Consider the following 16,007-nt stretch of genomic DNA (forward strand, 5'->3'; position numbering starts at 1 on the left):
CTTAATAAAACGAGCCTCGAAAGTGAGAACTTTTGAACGGCAAAAATTGAAACATTTCGAGTGAAATGTTTTCCATACAAAGTAGAGTGTCCGGAATTTGAAGCTGTCCGTGATATGAATCAAAACGGTACTCCTCAAAAACACAAAGTTAAGTGATAATTCTCCTAATGACAAATTTCACTGTATTTCGAGATTTTTCTTATTTGTTCTACTGTCAAATAGCGAATTTGTATTGTTCCTATCTGTATGATTCTCACAAACTTTGTCACGCATGCAAAAAAAAAAAATGTATTTCCCAATCTGCATGTTGCAACATTGTTCGATGAATGTATTCCGAATAAAAAATGTAATCGAATGTCACACATTCAACCTTCATTGCAGACATCACGCACTGCACGACGACGCATAAGATCCATCCGCAACAGAAATCCAATATGTGTCCGTTTGTTTGCCATTTCTGTCCGTTCTGTCGACGCTGGACGATGCAACCGATGGACGTTCAAGCGGACGGGAATAAGGAGACGCACTGGTTGGGAGCGATTTGTCAAAAAATTAAATTCAAATCAGATCCGAATGAAGTCAGACTAGTAGCTAGGCAGCCAGAAAAATGCAACTTGAAAATAACAAAAACTTTTTGTAAAAAATTAATAAGTTGAATAAAGCACAAGATAAGGTTAGGTTGAGAGTATAGTAGAGTAGAGCATATTGGAGTAGAGTAAAGTAGAGTAGGGTAGAGTACAGTAGAGTAGAGTAGAGTAGAGTAGAGTAGAGTAGAGTAGAGCAGAATAGAGTAGAGTATATTAGATTAGAGTAGAGTAGAGTAGAGTAGAGAAGATTTGATTAGAGAAGAGAGTAGAGTAGATTCGAGTAGATTAGAGTAGATTAGTGTAGAGTAGAATAGAGTAGAGTAAATTCGAGTAGAGTAGAATAAATATGTTCAACTTGTATTTCTGATGAGTTGATCTATGTTGTACCCGTTACATTTTTTCTGTATTAATATTCCATATTTGATTTGGCATGCACGTTTTTATCCTTGAACCATCAGTAGTCGCGTTCTGGCGAAATGGGTTTTTGATTGAGACTTATGCAAACTCATATCGCGTGCAATTTTGCGGCGTCGCTCACTGATGCATGGTCAATTGCGCATAAATGTTCCGGGTGCACAATCTGAATGGCACAGAACCCTACTGACTGTTCGCGACAGAGCCGTACCTCGAGATTCCACATCATGTAGGCGGGCAGATCCATATGGATGCGGCTGACTGAATGGATGGATGGACGATAATGAACTTCTTCTGCTAGCTGGGACCCTGCTATACGAATTGACACTCATGCTGGTGGTGGCCGTCGTCTTGTGGTGGCAAAAAGTTTATTCGTGACGGTTGAATGAGAAACCATAAATCATAGCCCTGCATGACGATGGGTGATTGTTGGCCTTAGATGGGTGGTGAAATGTTTGCTGTTACTTAGCCTTGACATTTGCCCGTGCCTTTGAAGCGAATCGTTGATTTATTTTGCATGGCAAATAATCACTCACTCACAGATATGAATGCGTTGAGCTAGATCTTCTAGAAGAACAGTTTGCTCAAAGCTAATCTGACTGACTGTGACAAGTTGGCGATTTGCTTTCTCCTTTTTGCACCTCGTTATTATTCTATTCTTTAGCGGAACCCATTTTTCAATTACTCGCAACGCTTTCAACCCAAACACCTCTCGTTTCTGTTTGAGCAGGCGGAAGCAATTTAATAGTTTGCAAGAAAAATATTATTTCCTGATAAAAGCAACCGAAAAGTTTGCCCATTAAAAGTTCAACGATATACAAAATGGCAACAGCGATAAGAGTCATTCCGAGAGAGCTAACGAAGGAGCACAAAAATGATTTCCTTTCTTTGAAGACTGTTTGCCTGCTCCATACACTCGGTCATAAGTTACCCGTGGCTCCCCCTCGATTCGGAAGAAATTGTGGCATATCTCGATGACTAATTTGAACAAAAGTAATTTGGTTAGCGTAGCACAATAAAAAGGAAGGACCACCATTAATTACAGCTGACCCAAATACAACTTCAACAATGGCTCGATTTCCTGTCCTGACTCCGAACGGTGAAACGAAAGCGCGCGCCTCCTACACGGTCGAAATACGGTCATCAGCTGGCGGCCACGAAATCACGAAGCAATTTCATACTCGCCGGTGATGATCGTTATTATAACGCCTGGAATCGAAATGCAGCAAGGACGGCGGTGGCGCTCGTCTCGGTACAATACGTGGATACTAGAGTGGAAATCGAATTTGCTCCACATCGCTCATTCGATTCTATTGAAGATTCTTAGTGTCCGCAGAACAGTTCAATTATTATTGCCAACGTTTTTTCATTCAAACGAAAACCAATTGATTATTACTAAAACTTCCAGTTCAAAAACGGCCTTTCGCTATATCCGATTGAATAAATTGTTTTTTTTCGATAGTAATCCCATATAAATTTTAAAATGCTTGTGCAGTCTCAATTTTTATCAAAATCAGCTGATATTTTGGAAGGACACTCACAATCACCTAGAATCGATTGAGCGTTATGGAACAAACATGATATTTTGATCCACCCTAGTGGACACGGCAAATAATTGCGATAGCGCCAGGTCTCCATTTACATTCATGGACTCGGAAAGATAGAGGGGATATCATTGTGATACAAATACTACTTCGAGTAATCATGCCAATGATTACAATCTGGGTCACTTAAGGCGTCTGCCTGACAAGCGAGACACGAGTGGAATGAGCATGATCGGTATTCGTAGGTGGGTTGTTCTGAAGTAAATAATTTCATGATTAACTGTTTTTCCCGGTTGTGCTACTTTTCCCCGAATGTCGGTTCCCCGAATGTCGTTTCCCCGAACGTCAGTTCCCCGAATGCCAGTTCCCCGATTATCCCGTTTCCCCGAATAGCCCACTTCCCCGAAAAGTTTTTGGCACTCATATTTGTCATAACTTTATACATTTCAGGAGGGTGAACGTACTGGTCATCTAATATGCACCCTTCTTTATTTGATTGGCGGTTCTTACGAGTTTTACCATCCTCGGCATTTTTGGCAACATATTTTTAGTCGAGAATGATTAAATGCCTCCTTCTTTTGTTTGCTTATCGTTCTTCCTAATTCACCATCCTGCCACTGAAAACTATTATAGCACCTATTTGAACTGCTACACTTTTCGGGGAAACGGGTCATTCGGGGAAATGGCATTCGGGGAAACGGGTCATTCGGGGAACTGGCATTCGGGGAACCGACATTCGGGGAAACGACATTCGGGGAAAAGTAGCACAATCGTTTTTCCCAGTGAAGGGTGACGTCACATAAAATTCTATGGAATATGAATAAAAGGGTCAGAAGGCCGGCTCCAGAGGCACGTTCCTGCCAATTGGAAGATTTGTGCCATCAGTTGAAAACAGAAGGTCTGACTTTTTGGCGGTTGAATTCACCTGAAGTGACAACATGTATGCCTTAGGTTTTAGAATACAATGTTATTAGTTACGTTTTGGAAGCGTTAATAAAAATCTTCTATTTTGGAAGCACGGAAAAATAATCCAACTTTTTTGCAATCTACTAGAGATGACATGCACGATTCTTGCTTTGGCGGAGAGGCCTGTGTCATCCGTAAAGAAAGATTTTTGACATTCCTGAGTGAGTCAGATGTGAACATATTGTATAACATTGATCCCAAAACTCTGCCTCAAGGAACACCAGCTCTTACAGCAAGTCTTTCACACTTGTAGTTTTGATAATTAACCTGAAGTGTACGATTTGACAACACCGCTAGCGCATGCATTATGGGCGATCAGGTGGCCAATAATCGAAAAAATGACTTGTTCTGATAGGTTTTCCTTGTACATTATTCCATTGTAAAAACTTCTAATAAGTTATACCTGGAATATCAGGGCAAGATTTTTTATATTTTAATTGATACAGTAGTATGTCAAAGTTAGAGTTTTTAAGAAAAATGAAGATTTCAGTGCTAACACAAGGTACACATTATATACAATATACTGCATAATCGTAATATTTTATACAGATCTCTATACATTGCCCGAAAGCGTATTCAAAAAGCTATCTAAGAAAAAAAAATGAAATAAAAAAATCGTACTCTAGGTCGGAGTGCGGTGAGTGCACTGATAAAAATATATTTGATTTTATATCAAAACTTTACACATCCCATACTTTTTTGTCCCAGGTTAAAATTGATTTCCAAGGGTAGATCATTTCACGAATTTTTAGATTCTAATGAAATTGTTCATGTGCTAGATACAATTTGCACACTCACAAGCATCAGCAGGCGTATGCTTTGAAAGCTATTCATGACGTTTCAAAACAATTCAAAGCAGTCAAATAGATTGCATCATAGCTTCTTCATCGTTATATTTATTTGAAAGCAACCAGTATCGGTGTTAAAAAAATCCACCGTATTGCCAGCTACATCCCATCAACAGACTTCATCTCTCGACGAATGGTCCTTGAAATCACGAACGGCAACTAATAGCCAGCAATCGTAAAGATCATTGGGAAGCTTGAGAAACTCCCCAATGAGCTTTATTGTCGTCTTTGGAATCAGATTCGTTTCCCGTGGCCAGATTCAGGAAATAATCGATTAGCGATTAAGTATTCCGACTAGCGAAAGCACTTTCAGAGGCCCGTTCACAAATTTCATAACGCTTAAGGGGGTTGGTGTGTGTCCTCAAGCTATTAAATCACATTCATTTTTAGGAGAATACCCATACAAAAAGTGTTGCAAAAGGGTTGGGTGGGTGTCAAAAATGGCATTTTCAGCGATATGAAATAAACCCTCAGCAACTTCATCTTCGTCGTTGTCTATCGATTCATCCAAGTACTCCACGTTGAGGATTGAGGAACTAACTGAATTCGTCATCTAGAGGTATAAATTCTCTGGGTACTGGAGCATTCTTCCTGCGGTGTTTCTGGCAATATTCGGTTTGCATTCTTAAACCAAGTGAATTTAGTTCACCGGTTGATAAGTCAATTATGTTACGCTTATCGTTCGCACAAAATCAAAACAAATTTGAAAAAGTTAGCATCAAAGCAGCCGTCAAACTGTAATGTAAGTGTATGTGTGCAAATGTCTTCACTGTGCAAATATTTTCTGCACAGTAGTCTAATAAGGTGCAAAACGCTCAATGCTTTGAGATGTAAACTAAAGGATCGTGAAGAATTTAGCTGCACAAATGTGTACTTTTTTAATTTAGGGCTTTTTGATTTTTTTTTCAACATTTTTAACTTTTAAAAACAGCAAAAATAAATTCAGAGAATAAATGAATATCGCTAAACCATTCATATCATCATTTCTATGTAAGTTCTAACATTTATAATGGTTTGTACAACGTTAATCGCATAAATGGCATTTATGCATCATTAGTAACAAAACTTATTATTTCGCTTTAGGCACTATTCAAAAGTCAGTCCGTGGTCATCATGTAAAGAACAAATGGACAATGCTGTATCGTGTCAGCATCGAGGAGGCAGCCCCTCTAGCACGATTTAGGTAGCGCAACCATGGTTAGGTGGCCTATCTAAGACTCTTCACCAACCAAGAAAGGCAAAAGTAGAGCAAACGGATTATTTTACGGCAACAGACCCGGCAACGATTGGAAAGTTGGATCTTGGAACGTGAGAACTTTGAATGAACCCGCGCATGTTGGGCTCCTGGCTCGTGAACTGAGGAATGTCGGCGTGAACGTGGCAGCTATCCAGGAAATACGCTGGCCGAGAACCGGAGCACGCGAATTCCGATCGGTGGACCCCATAGCCAACACTTCATTCAAGTACCACATCTACTACAGCGGTGGCGACAGAGCAGAACGTGGAGTTGGCTTCATAGTGATTGGGAAGCAGATGAAGCAAATTATTCGGTGGAAACCGATAAGCGACCGAATCTGTGTGTTGAGAATGAAGGGCAAGTTCATCAACTACAGCCTGATCAGCATATACATATACGCGAACGAACGGTAAGCACGATGGCATGAAGGATGAGTTCTATAAGAGCCTGGATAAGGCCTACGGATAGTGCCCAAAACAAGATGTCAAGATAGTCATCGGCGACGCAAATGCGCAGATCGGGACAGAAGATTTCATCTGATCCGTCATTGGAACGGAAAGCCTCCATTCCGTTACCAATGATAATGACCTGCGGCTAGTAACCTTCGCTGCTGTTACAGGAATGGCGATCAGCAGAATATCCGCACTGGCGACACTCGAGTGACGAAGCCTGTTCCCAAATAGACCACATGCTGGTTGATGGGCGACATTTCTCAGATGTCATAGATTTCAGGACCATTAGATGCCCTAATATCGGCTCGGTTCATTATCTCGTTGTAGCTAAAATTCGGGCGCGGTTATCCAGCGTGACGAGTTTCACAACAAACAGAACGCTGCGCTTCAATATACAACGATTGTCAACTGATGGGGTAACAGTAGCTGCACAGTACCGCCAGCAGCTATACGAGCAGTTGGGAAGAATCAACGTTGCTGGAGAGGTCGACAGCCTGTGGGCCCTATCCACGAAGCTGTGACATCAATGGCGCGGGAAGTGATTGGCACTGGTCAACGACTGGTTCAATGTAGAGTGCCAGAGAGTGACAGACATGAAAAATGTCGCCAGAAGCCGTATGCTTGTGGCCGGTACCCGGCAGAGAGCGGTACAGGGCAGCGAGAGCCAAAGAAAAGCGAATCCACCGCAGAAAGGAAAGTCAGCACGAAGAAAGTGTGGTAGCTGAAGCTCAAGAAAGCATGAACCGAAATGATATGCGGAGATTCTATGCAACGGTCAATGGTGCGCGGCACAATACCGTACCAGTGCCCGCCATGGAGAAGGCAATGGCTGCCAGATGGAAGGAGCACTTTCAGCAATTGTTGAACGGTGAAAATAGAAATGTAGCAAGGAACAGGATGAACATTGATGATAACGACCAAACTGTGAACCCGCCGACCATAGGAGAGGTTAAAAAGGCTATCAGCAAAGGCTAAATGAAGAACTGTAAGGCTGCTGGGAAGGACAAGACCCCGGTCGACCTTCTCAAGCACGGAAGTGAGCAGCTTTACCAATCGATCCACCGAGTACTTCTGAAGGTATGGGAGGACGAAAAATTACCCAACGGCTGGTTGGATGGCCTCGTACGTCCAATCTACAAGAAAGGCCACAGACTGGAGTGTGCCAATTACAGAGGAATTACCCTGCTGAATTCGGCGTGCAAAATTCTGTCACGCATCCTTTTTAGCAGACTGAGACCACTCGAGGAGTCCTTCGTCGGCGTTTTAGTGAGGGTCGTTCAACAACGGACCAGATGTTTAGCTTGCGAATGATCCTAAATAAATTCCGGGAGTACAACTTGCTGACTCACCATCTGATTATAGATTTCAAGACGGAGTGAAAAGAAATGAGCTGTGGCAGATAATGTTTGAACATGGATTTCCGGCGAAACTAATTAGGCTGATACGTGCTACGCTGGATGGTTCGAAATCAAGTGTTCGGATCGTAGACGAGGCGTCAACCTCGTTCGTGACGTTAGACGGTTTGAAGCAGGGAAACGCACTTTCGAATTAACTGTTCAACTTTGCACTCGAGGGTGCTATTAGGAGATCTGGCGTGCAGAGAAATGGAACTATTAGCACAAGGTCGCACATGCTCCTTGGCTTTGCGGACGATATAGACCTAATTGGAATCGTTCGCAGGTCAGTGGAAGAGGCCTTCGTGCCTCTGAAGAGGGAGACAGCGAGGATAGGCCTGACCATTAATTCTACCACAACAAAGTACATGGTTGCAGGTAGAGATAGAGTCAGGCATGGTGGTGTCCCAGACAACCAGAAGTCGCATGGAAGTTCACGTAATAACTCGTTTATTCATGCAAACTACATCAAACCCGCAAAACATTGTGGATAAAATCGTCAGATTGATGTGTTTCCTTGCATAAAACGCTATTTTTCTGAGTTCATGTGTACATTTTGTTTCGTCCCGTACACTCGTGCAAAGTAAGTCGAATCAATTCGTAGCAGCTGTCAAATCAACATTTGTTATCATAGGATAAGTCGCATAAGATCACAGGTTAGTTCAGTAGAAAATATACACTCTCGCATTGTATGCTATTATTCATCACACGCCTCCATTTTTTTACGTAGAAGGCCTTTTCATGACATTTTATAAGTGAAATTTTGCACATACAAAGCCTCCAGGTGATACGTACATTTTGGTTGTCTGGGGTAGGTGCTGAGGTAGTGTTTGATGGGGATGTGTTTCAAGTTGTTGAAGAATTTGTTCACGCTGGCTGTACGCAGTGGAAGAGGTCCTGGCGACCCAAATCGTGATCACTTTACGGATTTTTAATTTTTACAATTTAATTTCAGAAAAAAACTACTAATTGAACTTTAACACTTCACTTTCGCAAAAAAAAAACTGGAAATCACTAGTAAGGCGAGCAAATACCTTTGAACACTAAAATGTTGCTTATCTTGAAAAATCATCGCGTAGCATACTGGTCCAGAGTTTTCGATGACTAAACGTGATTTTAAATGGGTGGTGTCTTCGAAGAGTTGGAGGGTATCTCATAATCTTTATTTTGAAATAGAAATATAAATCCACCTAGCAGTGCAGTGCGAAAATATTTTTCTATTTTTGCTCAAATTGAGTAGCTGTCTTCAGTAAAGTTGCAGATAATTATAATTGCAGATTTTTCTCTTCAAACACCAACTTTGTACAAACATCACGAGTTACAGAGCATTTTGTATAAAATGCAATAAAGAGGCACCTAAAGATTAGTTCGTAATTAGTATTGGAAAACGACGGAACAAAATGAAATAATGTGTGATCGTTACTCTAAAAGAGTTTCTTTCAGATGGAAATTGTTTGATATGCCGCGTTTTGTCGCTTTCCGTGATATTTTGAGACAAAAAGTGGTCATTTTTTGACTCAAATCGTTGATAACTTTTAAAAATTAGATGAGATAGAAAGCTTCGAGAAAAATAATGGTTTTCCTATTGTTGACAACTTTCTGGAAAACACTTTTTTGCTAGAATCATTTTAAAAAAGTTATTCTAAAAAATCCGATTTAAGGATACTTTATACAAAATGTTCTGTAGCTCTTGAACAAATGTTTGTACGAAGTTGGGGTCTGAAAAGATAAAACTTCAATTATCATTATCTACAACTTTGTTGAAGACAGCTACTCGATTTGAGCAAAAATAGAAAAAAAAAATATTTTCGCAGTGCACTGCTAGGTGGATAGATCCCTTATACTGTTATTTCAAAATAAAGATTATGAGATACCCTCCAACTCTTCAGAAGACACCACCCTGAAATCACGTTACACGTCTGAAATCACGTTCTGAACCAGCGTGGAGCTTTCTCTGAAATCTTAGTTTCTGATTCCCCGAATTCTATTTTTCAAGAAAAATAGTCTTCAAGATATATAAAAAAATTTATATGTGAAATAAACAACTCGCGAAAATGCACCAACGTGTGAAAAACATCACAAATCATTTTACTAACAGAATTAGTGATTATTGATTAACTTTTTAGTATTTAATGATTGGCCTTTTGATTAATCATTATCATTAATCCCTCTACAGGCAGCTTCATTTTTTACCGCTCAAAAAATATTCAAATCGCGATAACTTTTTTGTTTCTCGATATTTTTGTAGGTACCATTTTTTCACAAGACCTCAAAAAACTCTTCTCGTTTAAGAATCCATGTCAACATTAATCGTGAGTGATCCAGTTTTGAAGACATTCCGCTGTTCCTTGGGGACCGGCATTCTTCATATTAAAATATCTTTGGCGGCCATTTTGTTTTTGGTCAATTTATCAAAAAAAAAAAATGTTTAGTATACAATGCCAGGTAATGAAAAGAAAAAAATCATACAAATCGGTTTAGTATTCTTGGAGAAATCTGAAAATTACGATATGAGGTTTTTTTTGGAGATTTCAAGGTTTTTATTTGTCCAGTGTGGTTCAAGAAACATAAATGCTCATTACTCAAAGACGGCTGCACCAAAGTGCTTCATTTTTTCACAACATACTCGGTGTTGTGGGGAAGTCGTCCAAAGTCCTGAATAGCAAACCAGTTTTTATGAATGGTTAGGATAAACAATAAGTTATAGTTCAAAAAGTATTAAGCCTAATTTAGATGAATTCACTAGTATTTTAATCAACTTTACGTTAGGATAAGAAATACAAGTGAAATTGGATTGTGTACACTAAATCTATTAGTCATTGTTTTCATCCTTATCTCATTCTCCTATGCTTCTTTAAGATAGCTACCATCAGACCTACAGTCACTGTATGGTCGAAACAATCGGCCGCTGTGGTGTCCACAGTATTCATCGCCCACAGTTGAACTGTTGCAGGGGCGTGACGTGACATCCATCCTTCTTCTTCTTTCTGGCGTAAAGTCCCAACTGGGACAAAGCCTGTTTCTCAGCTTAGTGTTCTTATGTGCACTTCCACAGTTATTAACTGAGAGCTTTCTTTGCCGATAGACCATTTTTGCATGTGTGTATCGTATGACAGGTACGATGATACTCTATGCCCTGGGAGTCGAGAAAAATTTTTTTACGAAAAGATCCTTGACCAGTGGGATTCGAACCCACGACCCTCAGCATGGTCATGCTGAAAAGCTGCGCGTTTACCGCTACGGCTATCTGGGCTACGGCTATCATTCTCCCTCCCGTGGACTTTAGTAACTTCCTGTTCATCTGGGACTTCCTTCTTAGGTTCACTGCTGGTCGTCGATGAATGCCAGATCACCGCCTCCACTCGTCCTCGAGTCCTCTGATCCTTCGATGTCCCACCTACTACCAACACCAAATCTCCATTTATATATTGAACATCATTGAACCACTTGGACCTACGCGTGATCACTGGCAAATATTATTTTACCCAGCGTGCCCAAAATCGTTGTGTAACGGCCTGTGCCAGTCTCCAGCTACTTCGCAGTATCACTGATGAATCAACAGGTTCGGTCGGTGGCAACTTATCTTCGTTTGAAGTTCCCAAGAGAAAATGGTTGGGTGTTAGGGCTTCTTCGTCTGCTGGTTCAAGTGGAATGTACGTATGTGGTCGAGTGTTTATTAAAGCCTCGGCCTGGAGTAAAATCGTCTCGAAGACTTCGTCGTCCGGTTTACGTGAGGCTTCTGCTATGGCTACCGTAACGGAACGCACGAGGCGTTCCCAAACACCTCCGATGTGTGGGGCAGACGGTGGATTGAAGCACCAGCGTGTTTTAGCAGTCGTGAACGCTGTAGCTAGATTCTTGTTGCGATTTTCCATTTCCCTTCTAAATTCCTTACTCGCACCTTGGAAACAAGTTCCATTGTCCGAGTAGAACTCAGCCAAACCCCACGGCGTGCTATGAACCGTCGCACTGCCATAATGCAGGACTCGGTGGACAGGCTGTGGACTACCTCCAAGTGAACTGCGCGAACGGTTCGACAAGTAAACCAGGCTACCCATCGTTTTACGCAGCTTCTTCCTACTTTAACCAATATTGGTCCGAAGTAATCCACACCAACAAATGTGAATGGTCGGAAGAAAGGCTGAAGTCGGGCTGCAGGTAGTGGCGCCATTGTTGGGGCACTTGGTCAGGTTTTGACGATCATTGACACACGAGCCATAATTTCAGCCCATTTATCCGCCTGCAATCATACAACATGCATGACATTTAACGTTCGTTGAAGATTGCGAACCATGAATGAAAACAAAACAGACACACACCACCCACTGTTTGGCGCCGATCACTGTGTGTCAACACTTGTAACATTCGCTGACCCACACTCATTCTGATCAAGAAACAGAGGCGAATATTTTTTATTTTCTGTGGTATGTTGGCAACCAAAGGGGTGAGAGTTGCTGCTCGTGAACGCTCTCGTGCCACGTACCAAACGAGAGAGTGAATGTTTACATTCATAGGGCTCTCCGAATGCGATGTGCCACGAACTGTTATGGTTCACGAACTGTAACACTTTCCGAATATGGTTCGATCGGCTTATTTTGATCGAAATCCAAACACTGCACTTGGTAGAGCTTGCTTTATTCGACACATCATGCAGTTCCTCGCCACCTTTGACACCAGAGAACGTAGTTTAGCAAATTTCAAAGCGTTGCCGCATTTCATTGGTGACCTTTTCTCGATTGGCATGGCAGAAACGACGGTGATACCAGTCCTTGATCAGGTAGGTTAGCTAGTTTTTGTATATCGGACTGGATTTAGCGCCACGACGATGACGTCCATCAGAGCTCCCTTGAGTTTCCAACAGAACAGCGATTTCCTCAGGATAAGTTTCGGCCTGTGCTATCTTCCAGAGGGCCACTTCAGCACAACTTAGCACGTCTCGGTTGAATACACCCATTTGTAGCGCTGAACCATTCCGCTTGCGACGTAAATTATCGATGACTCGGATACTGCTATGCGACTTCTGGTTGTCTGGGATGTGTTTGTTGAGGCCAAAATTCTTGCGATTGGTACAGAAACGACGGCCCGTTAAACCAAGGATTACCGTAGATTAAATCTGGCTACTTGGTAGCAAGGTCAGCAGTATTCATCCCGGACGGGACCCATCTCCATTCTTTTACGTCGGTTACGGTGAGAATTTCGCCGATACGGACTGCCACGAACTAATAGCGTAAGTGTAGTAACCTTCGATGGATTCTATCATCCGAACTCCGAGAACCACCGCCTTCAACTCCAATCGAAGGACAAATAGCACTTTGGGCGGTGCTACCTTAGACTTGGAGCAGATTAGCGATATTTGGACGCCATTCTCCGTTTCCAGCCGATAGTAAGCCACGCAGGCGTAAGCAAAGTCGCTAGCATCAACAAACACATGAAGCTCCAGTCGATCGAAGTTTGTAGGGAACGGATAACTGAAATAACAGCGAGGTATTCGCAAGGTGTCCAGTCGGGGGAAATAAGTAACCCATTGTCGCCATCGGACGTAGAGATGCTCGCTGATATGCTCATCCCAATTGATTCCCGAGGCCCAGATGTCTTGCATTAGCACTTTGCCGTATACTAAAAAGAATGAGACGAATCCCAAAGGATCGAAGAGACTCATGACCACTTTCAAGACTTCGCGCTTCGTTGGGATATGATCATCGTGCAAAATAGGCTGTAAGTCACCGCGCATGTCAAACGTGTATGTGAAGACATCGTCCTCTGGGATCCATTGTAGGCCCAGAACGGATTCTACTGATTCAGCACGGGTAAGAGGAAAATCTTTGGACGAGCTTTGCTCGCCCTCTCCAGTTTGCTTTAAAACTTCATTTTCGTTCAACAGAAAGTTTTGAATTTCGAAACCTCCTTTTGAGTGCACCAACTTCACATCATTCACCACCTGTATTGACTCTTCGATTGTCCTAAAGCTTTCCAGGTAGTCGTCAACATAATGGTGCTCCTTGATTGCGGCAGCTTTAGGACAATCGAAGAGGCAATACAGATGGTGAATGATGTGAAGTTGATGCACACAAAAGAAGGTTTCGAAATTGCTATTCAGGACTTTGGACGACTTCCCCACAACAATCTTAAAGATACCTCTCCAACTTGGAAGTTCACCAAAATATCTTTAAGATTGTTGTGGGGAAGTCGTCCAAAGTCCCGAAAAGCAAACCAGTTTTTATAAATGGTTAGGATAAACAATTAGTTATAGTTCAAATAGTATTGCAGGGGGTGACGTGACACTCGCAATAAAGTACCATTCCGAGGAGTGAATATACGAATACGATAAAAATTTTGTAGCCTGAGATATTTACGTGGGTTATGGCTACGCGTTGGTACCCCAAGGAGTTTTGGAATATCTGCGGATCCAGATGACCAATTATCAATATCGACACATATTCTGAAACTAGAAGAGTTTTTTGAGAGCTTGCGAAAAATATCGACAAACAAAAAAGTTAAAGCGATTTGAATATTGTTTTAGCGGTAAAATATGAACCTTCCGGTAGAGGGGTTGATAATTATGAAGGGGGCAGGATCCGTCATTGATTTCGAAGTTTTCAAAAGCAGTTGTTTCTTTCGAAATTAGGATAATTTACAGGAAAATGTGTTCACTGCATTCTATTCTCCAACCGAAACACAATGAACACATTTTCATCTTAAAAATTTAAGTTTTGTGCAGAGAAACTGTTTTTGAAATTTCGATGATGACGATGATTATGATGACGGAGCGTTGAACGTTAATTTTATGATGATTCAATAACGCTCTGATTTAAAGGAAAGAAGCTTAAATTATCTGCGGCAATATTGGCATAGGATTTTTCAAAGGTAAATCCATTCAAAGTTAAAAGGTTCAAAAGGTAGGAAAAAAAAATCCGTCATTATTAAACGTAGTTGGTGGACAGCCTGTAGTTGTAATTATAGGAATCCAAAGTAGTTGCAATATTTCAGGCGCGATAAGTTTTTTTTTTCAAAAATCAAATTTTCAAACTTTGATATATAGTGAAATATACAAATCTAAAATTTATATGGCATGATGACATTAGTGTTCCCACTTGCTTTGGCACGAGCCAAAAGAAACCGAAAACGACGAAACGATGCAAGAGCAAAGAGCACGTGTTTGAGCTGCTTCTGTGTTTACATATTATTAAATCCTCTTTCGCCTTTATGGTTAGCCTATTTCTCATCCATAAGCTCATTTTTCTTCCCTTTACATCTCTTTAAGTTGTACAAACATTGGTTTCCCGAAAAATTAATGCAATGCACCGTCGTCGTCGTCGTCATCGTTCGACAAGAAAAGAAGGACTACTCGTCGCTTGCCACCCGGTTTTCGATTCGGAGATGTTTACGCAGAGGTACACGAAATGCATGAATTAGACGAGGAGATGAACGCTTGAATGCAATTTTGTTTCCTTACATCTTTTATGAGCCTCATCGCGCATAACACAAGATAGAGTTGAGAAAAAAAAACTCAACGATTTAATGAGGGTGGTGACTAACATAGAAGAGCAGAGAACTTCACCATCACTCACGGAGTCCCGCATAAATCCTCCAATCCAGAAGTATTAAGCACTCGTCTAGCGAAGAACTTGGTCCGGAGCGTGGCCTAAACAAGAAACACATGTGGCACTCTTAATGCTGCTTGTCGCTGCCACCATCGCCGGGGGGAAAAACTGTTAAGTACCTCCTCTCTAATTGATATTATGATCCACGCGCACATTTCTATAGAGTAACGTGGGGCGAAATTTCGACCTGAGTGGAATAATGAAAAGTTCCAGAAAATCTTTAACAGTTTAAAATGAATAAATGCCACACAGAAGACATTTAGCATATTGACTACAATTTTGCTGAACAAACTTGTGTCGAAATATGTATACGCTTTCAGTTATGACGAATTCGAAATTGTCTTATGATTGTCCTACGAACTTTTGCTCCACCGATGCACAGTGGTCGCAAGCTGACCAAAAGTCAGAAAAATGAAATATGAAAAATCCTTCGCGTATATTTTCTTGATTTCTTTAGTATTGAATAACAATTCCTCATATTTTCAGATCGATCGGTCTATATTTCGATTTACCACACCATGTGACCTTTAGAGATGTCAGCTAAAAATGATAATTTTTTTTTTTCCAAATTTCTTGAATGCAGTTCTATCTAAATGGTAGTTTCTGTACTAAATCAAACCAACCACCTTTTGCCCTGGCTGATGAGTCTAGGCTTAAGCGCAATTGCTCGCTTTCAAACATATTTTTCAAACATTTATTCAAAAACTAATACACATCAAAGCCACCTTGTGATATGGCTAGTCACGCTCTTACATAAAAAATCGAAAGAGATTTCTTTTAAATTCATTCTATTCAATTGAAGTTCGACCAAACTTTACAATTCCCATGCTAAAAAGTCCAAATAGCCATAACTTTCCAATCGATTTTTTTTATATTTGGCATGAAAGTCTCTTACTTGAATAGCATATATAAAATTTATTTTGAATTCAGCTACAAACCTTTTAACTTTTGCCCCACCTTACAC

General features: G+C 41.0%; 1 protein-coding gene and 1 long non-coding RNA gene across 3 annotated transcripts in view; both read right to left on the bottom strand.

The window, feature by feature from the left end:
- Positions 1–16,007, bottom strand: part of LOC5575449 (E3 ubiquitin-protein ligase TRIM9) — a 540,877-nt gene that overhangs the window by 107,275 nt on the left and 417,595 nt on the right. The window lies entirely within an intron of this gene.
- LOC110676511 lies at positions 160–1,655 on the bottom strand. The gene is made up of 2 exons (XR_002500468.1): positions 1,213–1,655; positions 160–526 (listed from the first exon to the last, which is right to left on the bottom strand). It is a non-coding gene; the product is annotated as an uncharacterized LOC110676511 (long non-coding RNA).

The sequence above is a fragment of the Aedes aegypti genome, chromosome 2, assembly GCF_002204515.2.
Source record: "Aedes aegypti strain LVP_AGWG chromosome 2, AaegL5.0 Primary Assembly, whole genome shotgun sequence".
Lineage (NCBI taxonomy): Eukaryota > Metazoa > Arthropoda > Insecta > Diptera > Culicidae > Aedes > Aedes aegypti.